This window comes from Ambystoma mexicanum, chromosome 5q, assembly GCF_040938575.1.
Source record: "Ambystoma mexicanum isolate Mex_15411 chromosome 5q, UKY_AmexF1_1, whole genome shotgun sequence".
Taxonomy (NCBI): domain Eukaryota; kingdom Metazoa; phylum Chordata; class Amphibia; order Caudata; family Ambystomatidae; genus Ambystoma; species Ambystoma mexicanum.
Genome location: NC_090933.1, coordinates 130,873,622 through 130,892,982, shown reverse-complemented (window position 1 = coordinate 130,892,982; position 19,361 = coordinate 130,873,622). Strand labels below are relative to the sequence as shown.

General features: G+C 45.4%; 1 protein-coding gene across 4 annotated transcripts in view; it reads left to right on the top strand.

Moving 5' to 3' along the window:
* The window catches only part of NFATC1 (nuclear factor of activated T cells 1), a 497,899-nt gene that overhangs the window by 354,640 nt on the left and 123,898 nt on the right, over positions 1-19,361 (top strand). The window lies entirely within an intron of this gene.

The window sequence follows — 19,361 nt, the reverse complement described above, 5'->3', positions numbered from 1 at the left end:
CATGCACTGGAGAATGTTAGTTCCTTGTACCTGGCCAGGGTGTTTCAAACAGGAAATCTCAACATTTGGAAATAGCTGTTTCTAACAGGTTGTAGGAGTTTCCACATAAAGTGGCCCTGGTAAATTAATGCCACCCCCCACCTTTCTGGTCAGCCTGGTTTAGTATACAAAACAAACCTCGGTTGGACACCTTGTATCAGACAAGCTATGTCAAAGCAGTGTTTAACTGCTAATCTGGAATTGATGGCAATTACTTTGCTTGGTGATGATGAGAGGCATAGGCGGTGCAGTGGTATTCGAAAACAAATTCGTTTTGGGGGAATCGGAAGGTTGAAAAGAGCTTAGATTTATTGGAATATGGGGGAGGTTGGCACAGGTGGTTGTAAGGCTTGTGCCCAGTACAGACAAAGGGAAGGCGTGCTAATATATGTTCTGATGGTTACATATGCGAGTGGACTTGGATGGGCTGATTACTCGCCCTTACTATGAACTCGAGTGCTCCAGCTTTGTGGTAGCAAGGTTTAGTCTATCAGATGGTAAGGGGTTGGTGATGAAGACATTGGCAATCGAGTTCTGGGGTTAGCGGGCCATAAAGCTGCTGCATGCCGACTTCGATAATGAGAGCCTTTAGGTAGCATCCTTTCGGCGAAATTCAGCCACAGCCATAACACACAGTTTAATGCAAAACTTTAAAGGCATCGCTAAATACAAAATCTGGTATGGCTGACAAGTGCATTAGGTTGCCATTTTTAGCGGATGCTGCCTTTTCTTTCAGTGACGCTGAATCCTCTTTCAGGCAGGAAGCATCTTGCGTCCCTGTCAACAGCATTTTTCCAGAGTATGATGTGGGGCTGTACCACACTGTTTCATGAAACTTCCTAGGTCCTAAACCAGGATGTCCAAAGATCCTACGGGTTAGCTGGAGGGCTCTCTCCTCTTTCAGAAGTTATGGTAATGCCCACTTGATTCTGGAAATGCATATTTTGATAATATTTTAAAATCCTTGCACATCATTTCTTTTGTTGTAAAGAGGAGGGTTAGAGAGATCACCTGCTGCAGGGAAGTTCTCCTCAGGATAGAGCGTTGGCTTGTTTGGGCCAGTGGGGGATGGGCAATTGACAGACATTCACTGAAGGACTAGTATGCAAATCAATGTACACCATCTCTATCCAACCGCATCCTCATTTCCATCATCTTGCTGCAGGCCCATTTGTCTCGTGAGGAGACCCATTTTATTATGCACAGATCCTTGGTCTTTTTCTGGCAAATAGCAAGAGCATTTGTTTGAGTTTACTGTACACCCATTCTAAATGGTTTCCCCTTTTTTGCTATTGGCTGTTTGTTGACAAAGCCACCGATTGCCATGTTGTGTTATGTACATGGTCCTGAAACACCAAACATTCTGTGCTGTGTGAAACCTTTTGCATACGAAGCAGTGTGCGGCAAATAGCTACAACCAGCACAGAATGCAATGGTGCATTTGCCCAGAAGAAGGGGGAAACAGGAGTGTGGCCTTACCGTATAATGGAAGGGGTGCACCACAGCTGCAAAAGCGTTTTACCACTAATATTTCATAACATCTGGCCAATGATTTGGGCCTTTGAGAACAACCCCCTCCACAATAGTGTGACTGTATCGGCTTTTCATGACACAACCTGGCAATGCTGTGAGTACAAGGGCGCTTTATGGCAATAGCTGTCCTATGGTAGCCATGACTGTAATGCAAGGGGAGTACCAGTGCAAACGTTGGTTGTGTCTGGGATTTATATTTCAAATGGTGAATTTCTGACAACTGCCAACACTATGAAAGTAAATGTATCCTAAACATAAGGATACTCCCGTCTTCTGGCCTCTGATGTACTGTGAATCAGTGGACATTTAAGAAAACAATACTTGATGAGGAACTTCAGAGTGTGACTTCATTCAAACAATAATATTGCTCAGTTGGGGCAATATGTAATTTGGAAAAGAATTAGTCAATCATAACAACAAGTTAGTATTAGGATCCGTTATAATGCAATATTCAATGCGTTTCAGGATAATGCCCTTCTTCAGGAGCATACCTCTTGAAGATCTGTGACATAACAGACATTTTAATCATAAATATGTGTGTGTGTGTATCTTCACACTAAGGTTAGATATAGGGATAACCAGTTAGGTGAAATATTAATTAAATTGACCTTCAAATATAAAGAGAAGAAAAATCTTCTGTTCATCAACTCTAGTGTTTCTCACAATTTAGAATCTAAGTAGTGACATATGAATAGATGAGGGTAAATAAATACCATATTGTATGCTACATGAAGAGTAGAAAATAATGTTGCAGCCACAATAAGGCTTGCCTTAAAAAGAGGAGAACCTATTGTAGTCAAAAAAGACTGCTAGAATGTTTAGAATACCTCGAGGAGCTGTGTTGGCAATCTGAGGGGGAAAATAATGTCCACATGAACACAGTTGCACACTTACTGCTGACAAGTATACTTAAATTAATGACATGCTGGTGGAACTTACCTGAGACTCGTGACCACATCACGGGACAGTATCGTACACCTTGCTAACACACACCTCTGAATTTTAGATAGATTTGTTGATGTTGGTGTTCTGAAAAATGAGCATGTAATACTGAAGTGCTAAGTGAATCACAGCAATGAGAATGTTGATATCCATCCCTGATTGGAAAATGGTAGGAGGTCATGGTCGGCTCCCTACGGTAGGCTTGATAGTAATCCTACTCTGTTACTGTGATTGTGTTGCATGCCATGTTCAAGATGTGCCTGTGACCGTCCCTATACGACCCACTTATATCCAATAGGCAATACACATTCCGCCATTTACTGAACCTGCATTTTTTGCTAATTTAAGACCATTGTTGTGGTGTGATCGCGGACACGAGAAAAGGTATTTGTTTATTTTGTAATCCTGTCCCATGTTTTTGAGAGGGAGCAGATATCTTCAGCCAGAATCAATCATGGCAGCAAGACCGTCCACTATAAGCAGGATACCAGTTTGCATTCAATCAATTGGCAGATCATCAGGTGCTAGCAAAGCAAACGATGATTGCGTGTATACCTCATCAGTGCAATTTATACACATTGCATGGTTTTGTTGCCAGGGGCCACTGGTTATCTGTGCATTTGAAAGTTTAGTACATTCTCTGCAATGCTTCATTCGTTTTCCAGAACTTTCACCTGGTAACGAGTTTCCCCAGTAGTCTGGGGGAGAAACGCTTCTTTCTGAAGGCTTTGCCTTCATTTCACCAAAATCATTACACACATTCACTGAATACATCACATGACATTTGACCATGATGACATCACAAGAAGGGGAACAACACAGTCTTTCATGGGGGGGCTTAGGGATTGCCATTGCAACCATTGAGACCCCCGAATGAAGTCACCACCATTAGTTACTGTGTCATTTTATGCCTGGCCATCAATTATTTGCTGGTTCAATCAGGACAGCTGTGATTCACAAAATCTTCTGCCTCTCCCCTTCCAAGAGTTACAGAGAATCAGACGAGGGATCATCTGATTTGTGCGTTCTTCATGGGCATATAGATTTGTAAAGAGCCATAGGGTTGAAGATTGGATTCCCAGATGCTCCCTAAATGAGTTCTCTTGCAGCAAGCTCTGCTTTTTCCCTGCGCTAAATTGGTTAGTCTTTTGGGGAAGACAGTGAGCACCATTTCTCCTAGAGGATTAGGATAATATTTTCTCCTCTTTGAGACAACCCTCCTAGGATCATCTCTGCTTCCCTCTCCTTGACAACTGTGCTACCATCCTGCATACTGTCAAATAGGGTCAGCAATGCACTCTAGGTTTACAAAGGACTGTATTCTGGGTTCGTGCCTACTCTCGGTCTGGGTGGGGTTTGGAAAAGGCCAACATCCCATTTCTACAGGGCCTTGGTAGGTTTCAGCTCAGCTCTTGCTGTACCAGGTGATCCGCCTTCATCTTGGGAGGGCCTATCTATGAGACATCCTCAAAAAGTCACACACGTAGCTTAAAATCAGGTTCTATGGGACAGGCAAGCCCTAGTAGCATTGTGAATTGTTAAGCCCATCATCAGAAGGTTCCCAGGCAGCAGCAGATGTCCTTCACCCTTGCCTCCATTCACCACATTTGTGGGTCATCCAGACCACAGGTTGGTGTCAGAGGCAAGAAACTATATCCAGACTGGCTGCACCAATGTAGGTAAATATGAGCGCATAAGAACAATCATGTTGGCTTTAACCTGGATGGCAATAAATAATGCCATGCCACAGTAAGAAAACATGTCCAGACTGGCTGCACCAATGTAGACCAGTATGGCCACCTACAAATACTCAGTCTCACCACACAATACCACTTATGTTTGCTCTACCCTGGATTCCCAGTAAGAAATGGCATGCCAAAGTAAGAAAATATATCCAGGCGTGCTGCACCAATGTAGGCCAATCTAGCCATGTAACAAAACATAGCATGTCGGCTTTACCCTGAATGCCCAGTAAAAGGTGCATGCCACAGTAAGAAAATATATCTAGACTGACAGCACCAATGTAGGCAGTTCTAGCCAGGCATTCAAGGTAGGCAATGTGGGCATTCTTATCATGTTTGCTTTACCGTTCATTCTCAGTAGTAAATTCCATGCCACAGTAAAAAAAGACATCCAGACTGGCTGCACTAATGTAGGAGAGTCAAGCCACATGATAGCACTTACCATGTTTGCATTTCCCTTGATCATCAGTAAAGAAAATGCTATGACAGAGTAAGAAAATATGTCCAGACTGGCTGCTCAAATGTTGGCTTTTCTTTGCATGAGGGAGGCACTACAACCCACTGGTACCTAAACGCTTATCCGATGAGATTGTTTGATGAAGGGTTTAGCGGGGACTAAAATAAAACAGTTTTCATGTTCTTTCTAAGAACACCAAATTATCAATACTGTGAATTTCCTCTGAAAGGGAATTCCAGAGTTTAACAGCTATAACCATGCAGGACCTACATGATTTTTGGAAAGTCTTAAGTGGTTAATCATTGTGGCATAACAAGAAGCTGATCTCAAAGGTATTGAGGAAGTGTACCATTTCCAGCACTTACGGATGTAGTATGGAGTCGGTCCATAAAGAGCCCAATGGGCTATAGTTAGGAGTTTACAATGTATCCTGGCTTTAACATGCACATTTTCTCAGCACAGGAGATATATGTGCATGTCTTGGTTTATTAGAGATAAGTGCATCTGTGTTCTGTATAACATGCAGATTCAGAGCAGATTTGGTAATCCCAGCATAAAAAACAGCAGAATAATCCAAGTGAGAACCCACAAAAGCTCGAGCTATGGCAGCGCAATGTTCCTCAGAAAGAAGTGGTTTAATCTGCTTCTCTATTATGTTATGTTATGTTAGCGGTACTTGTATAGCGCACCGTCACCAATGTAATTGGTCCCCAGGCGCTCTGACGGATCTGTAAACAGGAAGGGTGGGTAGGGTTAGTCGGGAAGAGGGGAGAAGGAGAGTGGGAGAAGTGGTGTGCTGTTGGCAGCTTCAGCTCGGTATACACCTAGTGCTGGTCTTTGGTGCTAGTATCGGATCGGGCGAAGGCCTCGAGTGCTGTTGGTGAAGTTTATGTGTTGTTGGTGCCGTGTGGTAAAGTGCGTGCGGATTGCTGGGAGAGGGATGGTTGTGTGGTTTTGTGTGGGTTTAAGTATGCAGAAGATTGAGGGTTGGGTTAGTGGGATCAGTATCCTGATTTAGGTACTTATGGTTCAGTTAGAGTTGTATACCTGTTGGTTGGGATGTTGCTGGTTCCTCGTGGGCCGACTCACTTTGGTGGAGTTGCGCTGATCAAACTGTATCCTATTGAGTGTGGTTTGGATTGGTGGGTGCGTCTGAACCTGATCTTCAGGTGTGGGACCGGGTGGGTGATATCTATTCTCAGGTGATCTAGTGTGACCTTGGTCGGTTGAGGCTTTGAATGGTTCAGGGTCGGGGTTGTGTTGATGTGTTGTCCTAGTGGATCCGTCTTGGTGAGCTTGTGTATTCAGACATTCGCATCCTTCTATCCTGACTGGTTCTTTGGTTTCCGTGGGGTGAACATCCTCGGGACTGTTTAGTTGTAGTTTGTGTGGTGGGGCATTGTTTCCTGCTTTGTATTGGTGGACCGTGTGTAGTGATGAAACATTCTGTTTCTCACCCATTGCATTGGGGCCCATGGTGTAGTGCTTCCTTTCCCTCTCTATGTTTTGTCCTTGGGGCTGTTGGGGAAGGTAATAGTTAAGGTCATGGTCCTCTTGATGATTCGTTCTAGTCTTTGTCTTAGTTTGCTGTGTTTGCTATCTTTGGTCGTATTGCGACTGTCTCCCGTTTGGTCCTTTGGTATGTCATGGTATATTTACCTCGGCTTTTCCCATTGATTGATCAGTGTGTATCGCGGTCGCTCTACGCTCATTGATGTTTTTAGTTATCTCAGTGCCCCTGTGGCCAGTCTTTCTAGTTATGACGTGAGGAGCCATGTTTTGAGTAATTTCCTGAATAATAGGTGGTTTCTTGTGTTACGTATGTACTTTGGAAGGTCATTCCAGGTTTTCGGGGGTAGGTGAGAGAAGGAGGATCCTCCTAGTTTTCTTTTGTTGTAGGGCTTCGGTTCCAGGCGGATGTCCATGCTTGATCTGAGCGTTCTTGTCGGTTGATGTAGGTGCAATCTGTCTCTTAGGAACTCAGCACCTTCGTTGTGCACCGCTCTGTGTGTAATGCACATTGTTTTGAATTTTATTTGTTGTTTTATTGGTAGCCAATGTAGTGTTTTCAGCGCTGGTATGGTGAAGTTCTCTTCGGGGTAGTTTTAGAAGTAGCCTGGCTGCCGCATTTTGAATGCGTTGTAGTTTTTTTAGGAGTCGTTCAGGCATGCCTAGATATAGGCTATTGGCGTAGTCTACTTTGGACATGAGAGGGCGATGATGGTGGTTGTTTTGCTGGTGAACGATAGAAACGGTAAAATTCTCTTTGCCGCTCGCAGGAGGAAGAAGCATTTCTTGAGGAGAGTGTTTACTTGTGGCTCTAGCGTGAGATTACTGTCCATCAGAACCCCCAGGTTTTTTCCAATCTGTGAGGGTGCTGGGATTGTCCCGAGTTCCCTTGGCCAAGGGATGAATTGGTTTTCTCCTCCATTTTTTGTGACGATCATTATTTCAGTTTTGCCTGGGTTGATTTTGAGTGAGTTAGAGTTCATCCAGAAGAATACATCGCAGAGGCAGTTTTCTAGCGTTGAGTTTCTTTCCGGGTTGTCTTGTATTTTGAAGATTATTTGTGTATCATCAGCATAGTTGTAGCAGGTGAGGCCGTGGCTTTTGATGATTCTGATCAGTAGATACAGGTATATGTTGAATAGTAGCGGGGAGAAGGTTGATCCTTGTGATACTCCACAGGTGGAATCTCTCAGGCTGGATTTGAAGGGTTTCATCCATACGGTTTCCATTCTGTTTGTTAGGAAAGATTTGATCCATAGTAGGGCGGTGTCTGTTATTCCAAGTCCTTCTAATCTCGTTATGAGAGTGTCATGGTCGACAGTGTCAAATGCTGGCGATAGGTCTAGGATTATCAATGCAGTGCTGTTGTCCGAGTCTGCGTTGATTTTTAGATCATCAATTGGAAGTGAGATGTGCTGAGTACTTTCTTAACTCGCGGGGTTAAGGATTAATAGGAATCCAAAACCACTCCAAAGGTTTTTATTTTGATTTGTGTTTTTATCGAATGACCAGCAAGCAAAAGGTGTTCATATGTGGCTAGTGCTTTCGAGATATGAAGAGGAGATGCGACAAGAATAATTTATGTATTTTCTTGGTTGAGCCCTAAGCTATTTCCTGCCGTCCATTGTTCAAAGAGACCAAAAATATATTGTATATGAGCTACATTGGTCTCTGGATCCTGGCCAAGACAAAAAACGATCTGGACATCATCTGCGTAATTTAGAAAAATTGCGCCATGTTCTAGAAGTAGATCATGAAGTGGTTTCATTAGCATATCAAAGAGAATGAATGGGAGACATGCCATGCGGAACACCACAGACTACTATTTCAGTTTGAGAGCCACAATTATTAACTTTGACTTGCGATGTTCTATTATTTAGCATCGAACAGATACAGTTAACAGACTCACTGATACATGAGCAACCTCCATAATATGACCTAATATGATGACATGGTCAACAGTATCAAATGCCGTGGATAGGTCTAGGAGCATCAACAATCCTACTTGATCTTGATCTAATATCTGAAGAAGAGCATTTTTCAAATCCACAAGCACCAACTCTCTTCCTCTTGCAGGACAAAATCAGAATTGGCAATCTCCTAGAATGGGGGAATGTTCAAGATGTTATGGTATATGGCCTTTGTATATAGCACCGAGTGCCATTGGTATGGTCTCGGAGCATTGTAGGTGAACGCCCTTGGAGCACCGAAGTGCAATGTATGAGAATTGATAAGAGGATTTTAGAATGCGTGTGTGCATTTTAGCCAGTACAAAGGTAGGTAATGGTGGCTAAGTCCCTGCTACTGACCCATGAAAATGTGGCTGGTGGGTGGTTGCTGTGAAGGTCTGTCTGGGTAGTATGCGAGTCAAAGACACTTTACCCAGCTAGACCACATTTTTCCATGGGATTTAGCTGCATTCTTAGGGCAGGAGGGGATAAAGGGAATACAGTCGTCATTCTTAGGCCTTGAAGATTCCAAATGACCTAACAAAAATAACTGGCACACTAGGCCAGAGGCATTTCTACTAGTGCAAACGCATGATGGAAAGGAATGGGAGAAGGGGGGGGGAGAAGGAACAGAGCATACAAACAATAAACTACCGACCTATGCTTAACGACTTGTCAGATAGTGCAAGTGCCTGACAAAGAGTGGGGAGAGAAGTGGGGGGGAGGACATACAGAACAATAAACTACCATACTAGGCCTGGCGATATTTCAGTTTGATCAGTGGTTGGTCATCACTAGTGTGCCTATGCATGAGAATTTCAGGCACAACCAAGCTAGGGAGGGGAGACAGAGGGAGGACAGGACGAACTTGGTATGCCTAGTACATTCAAGGGTGTGCAAGTGCACAGACAGGAAGTGCGTGGGAGGGGGACAAGTGCACCCAGTCCTGAGTTAATTGCATAGTGGTTGCCTCTCTCATGGAACGTATTCCGAGTGCATTTGTGCCAAGCAGAGTGCTGAGGCCTGGAGGCAAGTGCAGGACTGGCGCGGGAGCCTGGGACCTGTGAGGCTCTGGAGGTGCACAGGGTGACCAGTCAACGAATTGAGCAAGTTGGTGAAGAAAAAGGAGGGAAGCAGGAGTGAAGACAAAGAGGTTAGCAGGGGAGAGGGAGAGAGGAAGAGGAGAGAAAAGGAACGTCTTGAGGAGTTTCCGGAACTTAAGGAGGTCCAGCTCAAGACAGAGAGAGGCAGGGAGGATGTTCCAGAGGGATGCACTTGCAGAGTATAATGATATACCCCCAATTTTCTGTTTGTAAAAACGCCACCCCCGCAGAGAGTTGGAGGAGGCCGAGCGGAGGGCTCTAGAAAGAGAGTATTTAGGAAGAGAGCATTTTAGATAGTACGGGCTCTAGCCCCAGAAAGACTTGTCAACTATGCAGAGGGATTTGAACTTGATCCTTACAGCCACGGGGAGCCAGTGGAGGGATTTGAGCGCCGGAGAGATGCGGTTCCTGGGCTTGAGGCCAAGGATAAGTCTTGTGGTTCTGTTCTGGATAAGTTGAAGAGGTCGGAGAGTAGAAGTAGGAAGATTGAGAAAGAGACTGTTGCAGTATTCCAGTCTGGAGAGAACCAGGCCTCACATTATGTGCAATGTCATTATGAGTAGTGGTTCATTGCAGATGTATGTGTGTTGGTGGTTGTGCCCCGGGATGGACATGGCTATCTTCCATTGAGATGGAGTGCGTTACGTACCCCAGAGTCATGCCTGATATGCAGGACATATCATAGGGATGATCGACCCTGTGCGTGCTGTGCACTCGGTACTGTCTTGTGTTCTTACATGATTCATCAAAACACCCTCCCCCCGCCTGTCTGGGGGGTGATAGTTCACCCATGATGTGTGCTAGGTCTGTCAAGGTGCAGAAGGGAAGAGCCAGGTCTTAAGAGACTTCCAGAGGTCCTCAATTCAGTATATGCTAAAAGGGATAGGGTTTCATATGGTGGGTGCTTGGACAGAGAAGGTGGATCCCCCTATTCTGGTCGATTTGACGAATGGGATGACAAGGAGGAGAGCTGTGCCAGATCTCTGATTTCTGTTGGGCCTGTAGGCGGTGACCTTGTGTTGTAGATATTCTGGGCCAGGGTTGTGCAGACCACGGTGGATGCCTTGAAGGTAGACCGATGTCCAATCAGTAGCCTGTGAAGGACAGAGAGGGCAGGTGTTATGTGTTCTATGGGGCCTAGGACAAGAAGGAGCCTTGCAGCAGTGTTTAGGGCCTGTTAGAGTTTTCTGAGTTGAGATACAGGGGTTACTACGAATAGGGTGTAAGCATAGTCTAGGTGGGAGAGGACAATGGCCTTGATTTCTGTGACTCTATGTGGGAAGGTGTAAGAAACCTTACCATAATCTCACTCCTACTCCCCCTGGATCCTCTGCTCAGGTGGTCAGCGAAAGGCCATCGCTTTTGAATCCCAACCCTGGGGGTGGAGAAGCGAGGGAGGATCACCTGAGTGAAGGGTCCTTGGGGAATAGGAGGATGGTACCCACAGGCGAGACAGGATATCCCCCGTTCCCTTATGAGAACCAACCTACACCTCCCCCGGCCTTTATGGGCTACTGTAAAACAGCTCCCCTCAATGTTCCTCATTCAACCTAACACAACAATGGGACAAGGAAGAGGTGACTAGGAGTAGTGAACACCAGCAAGTCATTTCACCACTCTAGTACTGAGACGTGGAAGATGCCTGCAAAGCACTGTAAAGGTCAGGCATGTCTCTTTTAATTGCAGTCAGGCAATCCTAATTGAGAACTCACACCTGCAACCCGTCAAGTGGTTGCAGGTGTATAAGAAGGGAGGGAGAGACCGACAGAGACCAGATGGGGATCCTGTTCACAAGAAGGCATCCGTGGTGGGTCCTGCAGAAGAGCCAGGATGCAGTCAAGCGATCCCGAAGCAAGTCAGCAGGCGGAGTAGACATGGAACAATGCAACTGAATGAAAGGACCGCCGAGGGCCGGTTAGTGAAGGGGTCGTCACTCGAAGCCGGGGCACTCCTTGAAGTTGCGTGAGAGCGAGACGAATGCTGAATGAACTGAATAACATGCAGATGGAAAGAGACCCAAAGACCCGGGTTGAAAGAAAATTAAGCATGGAAGTAAAAAGCCACTAATATTGAATTATTGTGGAATAGTGTGGAAGTTTGTGCAAGAGCATGACAGAAAGGTGAGAAGAAATAAAACCACCACTAAGTGAACTTTTTGCATGAATACAGTGCGGTAAGGCCAAAGAATGGCAGAGGATATGTAACGCATTGTGTCAAAACCAAGAGGCTGACCAGGAGAAGCCAAGTGAGTGTAAACCTTTGCACAAGAAAAAATACAGAAGATCATGTGTGGGCTGCAGAGCCTAGGATTCCTGGTTGTGCAAACTGTAATGGGTGGACTGTGTGGTCTGACAACTACGCCTAGACCAGAGAACACTCAATTGTAAAAGCCAAAGACATTGTTGAAATAAACTCAGAAGGAGTCATCTAATTGAACAGTTAATCCAATGAATATGGAGTGTCAAGTTGATGTGGTGTTGTGTTGTACATTGGAAGACGGAGGCCAATCAAGTTGGCAAGTTGAATTCTTGGGGAAGGGAACCCAGAGACTTGGTGAATTTTATTGTTGTCTTGAGAACGGGAACCTAAGAACCCTTTTCTTTGGAACGGTGTTGCCTTGAACTTGGATAAGGGAACCCCAAAGATTTGTAGAAATATTGTGAACTTGAGGAAGGTAATCCTGAGACATTTGTGGAACTTTCTTGAACTTGGGGAAGAAAGCTGAAAAGGAAGCTAGTAGCTGGAAGAAGCTCAGAACTTTGTTTTGATCACCATTTTGCTTATTGTTGATATCCCTACACATTATTTAGCTTTAGTTGTGGGGGCAAGGATAAGCTTTGCACACAGGCAGACTTTTAAGTTAAACTTTCTGACTTAGACTTTCCTTTTCCTTTTGTTTTGTTGAGGTAAGGAAATCCCACCTTAGCATAGGGTAAGTTAGGCCTTCCACCATTCTGACATTGAGTTAATGAACCATTTTATTTTGACCTTTGAATCTGTTGTCTGTGTTTTGCTTCATGATGCCTTCACGAAGGTCAGATAGGGGAAGATGCGTCAGAGGATGTGTAGGTGTAGATAGCAGGAATTTGACAGTGAGTTGATGTGATGTGATGCTTTCAGTTCTGTGTCCATGATGCATCATACGTTCTTTACTGTGTTGGAGGTAGTGGGAGGAGGGCAGTCTTCCCGCAGATCAGATTTTTCAGGATTGAGAACGAGGTGTTTAGCTGTCATGCAGTGGCCGATTTCTATGAGACAAGATGCAAGGTTGGGGGAGGTGTTAGAGGGGTCCTTTGGGATCCTGAAGATGATTTGGGTGTCATCCGTGTAGTTGTAGCAAGACAGGCTGTGTGGGCAGATGACAGTGGGGAGAGGGCTCAAGTAGAGGTAAAAGAGCACGGTTGAGAGAGAGGCGCCCGGTGGTACTCCATTGGTGACAGGGTGAGGAGTCGAGGTGAAGGGAGGCAAGTATACTATTTGGGATCTACTGGAGAGGGAGGAGGAGATCCACTTCAATGCTGCATCCATGATGCTGAGGGAGCGGAGCAGAGTCTGTCCCTGAGGGCGCATTGGTCTGTGATTTCGAAGGCCATTGCAAGGTCAGGAAGCATTAGTGCGGCACAGCCTTCCGAGTCTGAGGTTCATTTGAGCTCATCCCAGATGGAGACTAGGCACGATTCATTTTCTCGTAGGGGTCTAAAGGTGGATAAGGCGGGTCGAGGAGGAGGTTAGATTCTGTGAAAAGGAATCTATGTGATCACTGCGCCGCCCATAATGTCGACTATTAAATTGACAATTCTCATTATGGCGCGGCACAGTGATCACATAGATCACTGTGCCCTGCATCCCCATAACCACCTCTCACTGTATTCAAGATGCAAGCACAGGAGATTTGTTTACAGCTGATGCTTCTCTACTGAGCTACCTCGTGTTCATGGGCCTGCCTCTCAGTGTTGCACTGTACACGTATGGCAGTCCCAGGAGCCCAATGCCCAACTTTCCTGCTACAGACAGTACATCTCTCTATTACACCATGCAGCACTGACCACTGGGTGCAGCTGGGTCATTGCTAAGGCCCTCATCTCCAAAGAGAGTTGGTTCTTGCTCCCCCTTTTGAACAGCACTGGCAGTGTTTACGGTCAATCAGTGTTTCCTCAAGCCCTTCTTGATGTTTAAGTTGCCTGCCTCTAGTGTACTGAAGGAAGTATTTCTACCTAGTATGAAGTGAAAAGAATAAAGTCACAGTACTCTGCGGTTGTTACTTTGACTACAGGTGTAACTGTTTCCAGGGAAAGGGCGTCTGATCATATGTCTACCGCAACAAGAAGCAAAGTCTCTTTTGATCAGGAGTGTATTCTCAGGCCAGTGGCCATCACACACACACATACATCCTCTCAACCACCCACTCATCCAGATACTTATCCATCTATCCATCTACTCATCTATCCACCAGTTGCCCATCCATCAACCCAGTCATCCATCCACCCAGCCAATCATCTACCCACGACTCACCCATCCAATTTTCCATCCACTCATTTACGAATTTTCCCATCCATCTACACATTCATCCTCATCTATCCATCCACTTAATCCTCCATGCAACCACTCACATATACATCCACTCACTCATCCACCCACAACTTCACTTCTCCCTCTACCCATTCACCTATCGATCCATGTACACCTCACTCATGTATCCACCCACTAATCCCTCCCTTCATTCATCCATCCGCCCACACACTCATCTATTTACCCACTCATCCATCCACTCACGCATGCATCCATTTACAAACTGATTAATTCACCGCTCACTTATCAAACCTTCCACTCACCACTCTATCTACCCACTCGCCCATCTGTTAAGGACTTGCAGATGGGACCTCACAGCATCCGTCCATATTTTCTAGCAGAGAAACCTGGGCCCAACAAAGACTCCCCGCTGCAAGAACAGAAAACTCAGCCATGGGGCATAATACACTGTCTTAATGATCCAAAACAGACAGGAATCACACAGGACAAATAATTATCCAGCATTCCCAGCTTCTGAGCCTGTGTCACATGTTGTTATGCACGTATAATGTCACAAATATCAGGTCCACCACAAAACCTACAGGTGTTTGGGCTAACTGTGTATACAAAAGCTATACATTAGTATGTTTATTGGCTTCCCATATCAGGTGGCTCCAACTGAGACTACCCCTAAATGTTGCTAACTACACTGTTTCGGGGTCGCAGGAAGACCATTGGCCCATGCAACATTTTTTATCATCTCACAAATGGAGCTTGTGGATTGGCTACAGCGGGACCTCCCAGGCCTGGGACCCTATCTGGTCACAGAACTGAGTGTACCTTTTCAAGGTTATGGGAACACACATGGAGGGCTGTGCGTTCCTTATTGTTACCACTGTCTGCTCACCTAAGCCTGAGAGAGTGCCTGCCGGTTGCAATTTTGGTGGTCAACACTTGTCTCATTCCAGTCCGTTTTGCTCGGAACAGCTTCTCTTCCCACCACGAGTAAATGAGCATTGCCCTGTTCTGCTGGGTCGCGTGTGAGAGGACTGCAAAACTAAGCCCTTCTGTCTGCAATTATAAGGATTTTATTCTGAATATTTGCAGGCAGCTTGCTGCTTCAGGAACCAGGAATGTTCCACCCGCCCCTGTCCTTGGCTGTGAACACCAGCTATATGAACACCAGCTCTGTGCCTTGTGCTGCAGAGACCATGTCTCCCATTCCATGTATACGAGGACTGTCTTTCCAACCGTATTCACTTCAGTCACCTTATAGGTTCCCTATGTATCTTCATGGCATCTTATGGTTAGTTGCAATAAAGCATGTGCAAGCTTGGTACACGTATATTCTGCATCTTGTGATTTGGCTTTGGCGAAAGAAAGGAAAGGTTCTTAGCATTATGAAAATGTATCTGTCCTCTACTTACAGGAGTTATAAGCATGTTTTTCATGTCTACAAGTAGTAAGCTAGTTTATGTCTGTGTTGCTTCATGCATGGATGCATATTTGCTTCATGAATAAAGCGGCTATGCCGTGATGTCCTTAATGACGTCATTGATGCCTGGCTATATTATCAGTCAACCTGGTCCATTGATGAGACCGCTTTCTCCTCGAAACCATCAACTGGATACAGTTTAAATGGCTGTCTGAGAGAATATCTCTTCTCATATCTGTAATACATTGGTGCAGTCGGTGACTGGCCAAAGATCGATTTACACCTTTCATTCTTCATTCTGTGGGTCGACATCCGTATAGGGGTTATTAGGGTCATTCCTGGGACCCTCTCTTCACATCCATCCATGAACCAATCAAAGACACTAAAGAACAATAATTAAAATGGAAATTTCTAGAACCTATTCCGTGGTCTATTATCCTCAATGTATATGCACAAATGACCACGCCAATTTCATTTTGGAAATTTCTTTTTCAAAAGCTAATATGGCTGGGCAATGTCAGTGATGCAAGGCATGACAAGTGCTGTGTAAACCATTTCATGTGCATCACACCTGCTGAAGAATCTTTGTCTAGTTCAGACTCCATGCCCAATTAGTCCTCGCCCTCTCGGCTAAAACTGCACAGTGGGAGTACTGTACAGCACCACCAATTACAATTTCTGGACTGGGGCATTATAAAACTGCCACCCTGCTGAGAAGTGTTGGTATTATACCACCTTTAAAAACACAGCAACTATGTTGAGAAATGTGACACAGCCCCATTGAACTTATAACAGTGTTGTAGAAGAGGGCTGGTGTGGTTCCATTAGTGCAGCAGTCTGCTGATGTGCGGTATGCATACATGGTAAGTTCTGAATAGGATCAAAAGCATCTGGTGCTCCATGGCCATTCTACCTGTGCCCTCTTTCTGCCGCAACATCAGCATGTGGCAGTGTCCTCTCTACACACAAGTGACGCACACAGCACACCTTGATATGTGACACACAAACACATTTCACTAAAGCAGCCAAACCTATTGGCTTTGTCAATGATTGTTTTTGTTTTCTATTGCAGAAATATTACATATTTTGGCACTGGTTTGTATATACATGGACATTTCTTCCTGTGATATCTACTTCTGGGTGATAATTGATTTTGCTGCCAGCAGTGTATCCCCACTGATGGAGGATATCAAAATTACGCATCATTGTAATGTCCCCAAAAAACGACTAGTGTGTCCCATGATGCCCTGGCAAAGGCCCATCCGATGTGAAAGAGATTTTCCCATGTGCATCCTCCCCAGCAGGTTGGGAGTGGGTTACCCCCTGCCGGCTGGGCATCTCATGCCACCTCAAGCACACCTTGGCAGCCTCCTCATTCATCTTTGTATAATTTAGTGCTTTGGGAGCTCTAGCTCACTTCATTCACATTTTTTTGTTTGAAATGTAGTGCTTGCTGCCAGATTTCTTCTTCTCCCGAGTGCTGTAATAAATAGCCGAACCGCCATTCGCAACTCACTCTGCATCACTCCCTCAAACTTGCTCATATATGCATGCTTGACATCTGGCCTTGCCACTTCCGGTGCTGCCTAAAATGGACCACCTTAGTTGCTGGTCTCTTACAAGGATCTCTAACATTGTCATCTGCTTTAAGTCACACCTTGTCAAGTAACCCTATAGTGCCTAAGGGCTCATTTGTGTAGAAAGCAACTTTTTCTCTGCATAGTATCTCAAACTATAGCTTTCCTTTTGGAAATATAAGGGGTTTCCCACTCTATAAAAAGGGCCTAAAATATGCCACGTGCTGCTCTTGCATGCCAAAAAGGGTAGCTTTTATTAGACCCAGTGTCAAACCCACATGTTGTATGTTATGTGAAAGTACTTGGTATCATGGCACAATACACGACTTCCTTCCAGCTCTCTCCCTGGCCACAGAGGGCCTTCAGTTTCTGGTTTAGGAGAGCCAACCTGCACCCCTTTTCTGGGTAGCTATATTCACTTTTACAGTGATCTATGTATTTTATGATGATGTAGTAATATTAAAGGTGTATGTGGTTATGGCCATGCTTGGCCGTTTCTGTTGTTCATTTTAAACCAATAAAACATTATAAAAAAATAAAAAATAAATCACTTTTTGCATAGGGATACTGATGGGTCCGATGGAGCGCGATCTTGAGGGAATATTAGGCGCTTCACTCTCAGAAAGATGTGCGTGTACTAATATGGCAGAGGATGCGCTTTTTCGAAATGCCAAATGCGCAGCTCCCCTTATTCACAAAGGATACCTGTGCTTTTCCTTTGTGGGGAAGGACACTCGTGCAAATGGTGCAGTGGTCATCCCCTTTCAAACATCAGGATTGCAAGGGCGCTCCCGACACTAATTTATGGTAGACTCCCATCATCCTCACAGTGTCGGTCCATAAATGACCTGCCATTTTGAAATTTTCAAAAAGAAAAAAATATATTTTTCTGCTTGAGGGGTAGACATTTTGATTTGCATCTTTCCGCAGCCTGTTGGCAATGAGGCCACACACGGTTTGACTCAAATGAAGGTGGTGCTGTAGTGCACCCCCTTCACATGCCCCAAAAAACATCATGAGTTGACCCCCAGAGGTTTTCTTCTGATGTTTTCTTCTGGTTTTCTTCTGATTGTCCAAACTGCAACTCTCCTAACTGCTTTAAACGGACAATGGGTTTAGTGGAAAGTGAGCAAACTTTAAGAAAGGGCCTCCCGGACCACAGCCTACCACCACACACCTTCCCCCACTTGCATGCATGTATGTGTGGGTGCCTTGCCTCATGTAGACAAGATGCAACGAGAGCGGAAATGCATGGACACCCAGCCCCTGCATGACCCAGTGGGACCAGTAAACCCAAAAGTCCCCCTCTTCCCCCCGCCCGTATGCAGAAGCTTTGTGTCTGTGTGCCAACACATACAGAGCTCGCAGCGCTGAGCGTGTACCTTCGACCACGTGCACTCATCCTGAACAAGTTGGGCGAAAGGCCATAGCAATTGTGGGCTTGCAGTGCGGCACAGTACAGGTTTGCGTGAGGCCAAGACGGCACACGGGCTCCTTTCATCAACACTCCCCCAATGACAGTAGTTGGCCCTGCAGGCAGTACTTGTTTGTGACAGGCAGGTGGAGAAGATTCCAGTAGCTGCCTGTCCATCGGCAGGCAGGTCGATGTAATCCTCAGGCAGGGCTGTGGAAGTGCCACACAAGAACAGAGAACTGAGGGTAGGAGTGGGAGTGGGAGGGCTTAGCAAGGTGCCAGAGGTGGGGGGGGGGGGGGGGTTAAAAATGTCTTTCCAGTGCAAAGCCCCTCATATGAAGTCTCACATGCCAGCGCTGTTTATCAATTAAATGCAGATTGTATGTGCAGTTCTACGCGGCTGGATAAATGCTGCTGAAACGATTAATGGCAAGAGTCATCTTTTTTTTTAAACCCCCCACGGCTAAAACAGTCTTTAACCATCACCCTAGGCAAAGAGAAAAGCTTGCTTGACAGTTCTCCCGCGCTTCTCAAACAGAATGTTTGAATAACAGTTCCCAAGCAGTGGCATGCATTTCTCTAATAGCAGTTAATGTGTTCTCCTAGCATTGTGCGCATTGCTTAGAAAACGTTCAGGGGCTGTTTTTAGGCCATTTCATGTGCTGTGTGCTCTATGCATTCCTGGGTAGGACTGATGCCCCCCGGAAGCAGTCACCGAGTTGACTCTTCTCCATTTCCCTTCAATTGACTTGTCCAAGCAGCCAAGCAGCGGCCTCTCCCCCCTGGGATGAGCGTGCTTATCGCCGCACGGGCCAGCGGTAGCCGCAGGAGCGTGGCCAGCGCGCCCAAGTTGACATTCTTTCTTGGACCGCTCCAAATCCTCGGAGCCCACAGGCCCAGGGCTCCTCCTGCACCCTGGCTATCTGAAAATAGCTTTTTATAGCACATTAGTGCTGGAGAAGATTCCAAAGAAAATAGTACTTTTCAATATTAGAACCAGCTGTAACTTTCTTGTGCTGATGACTCATTCGCTTTTTTTTTTATTGGGTGGGAGAGCGAGGGGAAAGACACAGAGTCTTATTCACGAGCGTGTTTGTTTTGCAAAGGGTATCCTAGCCACAAGCCAACTTGATCATGCCAATCGGCAACTGG